The sequence below is a fragment of the Arachis duranensis genome, unplaced genomic scaffold (genome assembly GCF_000817695.3).
Source record: "Arachis duranensis cultivar V14167 unplaced genomic scaffold, aradu.V14167.gnm2.J7QH unplaced_Scaffold_85623, whole genome shotgun sequence".
Taxonomy (NCBI): Eukaryota; Viridiplantae; Streptophyta; class Magnoliopsida; order Fabales; family Fabaceae; genus Arachis; species Arachis duranensis.
The window spans coordinates 17838-21924 of NW_026265158.1; positions in this window are offsets into that span (position 1 = coordinate 17838).

A 4087-nucleotide genomic window follows, 5' to 3' on the forward strand; every position below is an offset into this window, starting at 1 on the left:
TCAAATAGTGGCGTTTAAGTTGCAGTTTAAGCTTCAGTTTAAGGTTAAACTGAAGCTTAAACGTGGAAATGGAAGAAAGCAACCCTGGAGGGTAAAGTAGTCGAACACGTTCTTAAACGTGGAAATGGAAGAAAGCAACCCCGGAGTGTGGAATGGTCGAACACGTTTAAGCTCCAGTTTAAGGTTAAACTGGAGCTTAAATGTGGGAATGCTCCCTGGTGCATTTCTCATTTCTGGCGTTTAACTTCCAATTTAAGGTTAAACTGGAGGTTAAACGCCACTTTCAGCTTTTCTCAGCTTTCATGATTTTTGCGTTTAAGCTCCAGTTTAAGCTTAAACTGGAGCTTAAACGCCACTGATAGTTCCCAGCATTATATGGCTTGGCAGTTTAAGTTCCAGTTTAAGCTTAAACTGGAACTTAAACTCCACATGTGATATTCAAGCTTCCTTTATTGATTTTGTTGCTTCCTTGCCTAGCCTCTTCTTCCCTGAAATCATCCAAACAACTGCATCAAAGTCTTGCAAAATTTCATGAGAAATCTTCCATTCATAGCATTCAAGTAATATAACTAAAAACTCATGGAATTTGCATCAAAATCATACTGTTTGGATGGTTCATTGCTTTGTTATTCATTTAACCATTCTTGGTTACTTTAAGCTCAAGAAAATGCATAAAACAACTAAAACTAACAGAAAAATGCTAGTGAAACTAGCCTAAGATGCCTTGGCATCAAGTTCCTATAGATGCCAATCATTCTAAACTTCAAAGGATAAAGTGAGATGCCAAAACTGTTCAGAAGCAAAAAGCTACTAGTCCCGCTCATCTAATTGGAGCTAAGTTTCATTGATATTTTGGAGTCTATAGTATGTTCTCTTCTTTTTATCCTATTTGATTTTCAGTTGCTTGGGGACAAGCAACAATTTAAGTTTGGTGTTGTGATGAGCAGATAATTTATACGCTTTTTGGCACTATTTTTAGTATGTTTTTAGTACATTTTAGTTAGTTTTTAGTATGTTTTTATTAGTTTTTATTTAAAATTCAATTTTCTGGGCTTTACTATGAGTTTGTGTGTTTTTCTGTGATTTCAGGTATTTTCTAGCTGAAATTGAGGGACCTGAGCAAAAATCTGATTCAGAGGCTGAAAAGGACTGCAAATGCTGTTGGATTCTAACCTCCCTGCACTCGAAGTTGATTTTATAGAGCTACAGAAGCCCCATTGGCGCGATCTCAATTGCGTTGGAAAGTAGACATCCTGGGCTTTCCAGCAATGCATAATAGTCCATACTTTAGTCGAGATTTGATGGCCCAATCCGGCGTTGTAAATCAGCTTCAGAATTCCCGGCGTTTAACGCCGGAACTGGCACAAATATTGGAGTTAAACACCCAAACTGGCATAAAAGTTGGTGTTTAACTCCAAAAAAATCTCTACACATGAAAGCTTCAATGCTCAGCCCAAGCACACACCAAGTGGACCCCGGAAGTGGATTTTTACGTCATTTACTCATTTCTGTATACCCTAGGTTACTAGTTCACTATTAATAGGATCTTTTGACATTGTATCTTCACCTCGTGACACTTTATACATTTCTCATTGTATCTTCTACAGCATGAGTCTCTAAACCCCATGGTTGGGGGTGAGGAGCTCTGCTGTGTCTTGATGGATTAATGCAATTACTACTGCTTTTCATTCAATCATGCTTGCTTCTATTCTAAGATATCACTTGTTCTTCAACTTGATGAATGTGATGATCCGTGACACTCATCATCATTCTCGCTTATGAACGTGTGCCTGACAACCACATCCGTTCTACTTTAGATTGAGTGAATATCTCTTGGATTCTTTAATCAGAATCTTCGTGGTATAAGCTAGAATTGATGGCGGCATTCAAGAGAATCCGGAAGGTCTAAACCTTGTCTGTGGTATTCTGAGTACGATTCAAGGATTGAATAACTGTGACGAGCTTCAAACTCCTGAGGGCTGGGCGTTAGTGACAGACGCAAAAGAATCACTGGATTCTATTCCAACCCGATTGAGAACCGACAGATGATTAGTCGTGCTGTGACAGAGCGCATTGAACATTTTCACTGAGAGGATGGGAGGTAGCCATTGACAACGGTGAAACCCTACATACAGCTTGCCATGGAAGGAGTCTTGCGTGCATGAAGAAGAAGACAGTAGAAAAGCAGAGATACAGAAGGCAGAGCATCTCCAAAACCTCAACCTATTCTCCATTACTGCAAAACAAGTACTTATTTCATGTTCTTTTACTTTTCACAATCAAACCTAGTAATTATTGATATCCTGACTAAGAGTTACAAGATAACCATAGCTTGCTTCAGGCCGACAATCTCCGTGGGATCGACCCTTACTCACGTAAGGTATTACTTGGACGACCCATTGCACTTGCTGGTTAGTTGTGCGAAATTGCAAAAGTGTGATTGCAATTTCGTGCACCACTCGTCCTCAAGCAAAAGAAGAAAGAAGAGAGTAGAAGAAGAAGAAATAGAGTAGATGGAGGTGGCTTTGTTTTTCGGCCAAGGGGGAGAAGTAGTGTGTAGGTTGTGTGAAAATGAAGGAGTGAAGATGGGTTTATATAGGGGTGGAGAGAATGGTAGGTTTCGGCCAATATGGGTGGGTTTGGGAGGGAAAGTGGTTTGAATTTGAATGGTGAGGTAGGTGGGATTTTATGAAGGATGGATGTGAGTGGTAAAGAGAATGGTGGGATTTGATAGGAGAGGGGTTTTTGGGAAAGAGGTGTTGAGGTGATGATTGGTGAATGGGTGAAGAAAAGAGAGAGTGGTGGGGTAGGTGAGGATCCTGTGGGGTCCACAGATCCTGAGGTGTCAAGGATAATTCATCCCTGCACCAAGTGGCGAGCAAAAATGCTCCTTCTGCCAATCCTGGCATTAAACTCCGGGCTGGTGCCCATTTCTGGCGTTTAACGCCAGCTTCTTGCCCATTCCTAGCGTTAAACGCCAGTTTGGTGCCCTTTTCTGGCGTTAAACGCCCAGAATGGTGCCAGACTGGGCGTTAAATGCCCATTTTGCTATCTTCACTGGCGTTTAAATGCCAGTGAAGATAGCAAAATGGGCATTTAACGCCCAGTCCAGCAAATTTTCCTCCAGAGTGTGCTGTTTTTCTTTCTGTTTTTCATTCTGTTTTTGCTTTTTCAATTGATTTTGTGACTTTCCTTGATCATCAACCTATAAAAGACATAAAATAACAAAGGGAAATAGATAAATATAGCATTGGGTTGCCTCCTAACAAGCGCTTCTTTAATGTCAGTAGCTTGACAGTGGGCTCTCATGGAGCCTCACAGATACTCAGAGCCATGTTGGAACCTCCCAACACCAAACTTAGAGTTTGAATGCGGGGGTTCAACACCAAACTTAGAATTTGGTTGTGGCCTCCCAACACCAAACTTAGAGTTTGACTGTGGGGGCTCTGTTTGACTCTATTTTGAGAGAAGCTCTTCATGCTTCCTCTCCATGGTTACAGAGGGATATCCTTGAGCTTTAAACATAAAGGATTCTTCATTCACTTGAATGATCAATTTTCCTCTGTCAACATCAATCACATCCTTTGCTGTGGCTAGGAAGGGTCTGCCAAGTATGATGGATTCATCCATGCACTTTCCAGTCTCTAGGGCTATGAAATTAGCGGGGATGTAATGGTCTTCAATCTTTACCAGAACATCCTTTACAAGTCCATAAGCCTGTTTTCTTGAATTGTCAGCCATCTTGATGAGCGGATAATTTGTACGCTTTTTGGCATTGTTTTTAGTATGTTTTTAGTATGATCTAGTTAGTTTTTAGTATATTTTTATTAGTTTTTAGTTAAAATTCACTTTTCTAGACTTTACTATGAGTTTGTGTGTTTTTCTGTGATTTCAGGTATTTTCTGGTTGAAATTGAGGGTCCTGAGCAAAAATCTGATTCAGAGACTAAAAAGGACTGCAGATGCTGTTGGATTCTGACCTCCCTGCACTCAAAGCGGATTTTCTGGAGCTACAAAAGCCCAATTGGGGCGTTCTCAACGGCGTTAGAAAGTAGACATCCTGGGCTTTCCAGCAATATATGATAGTC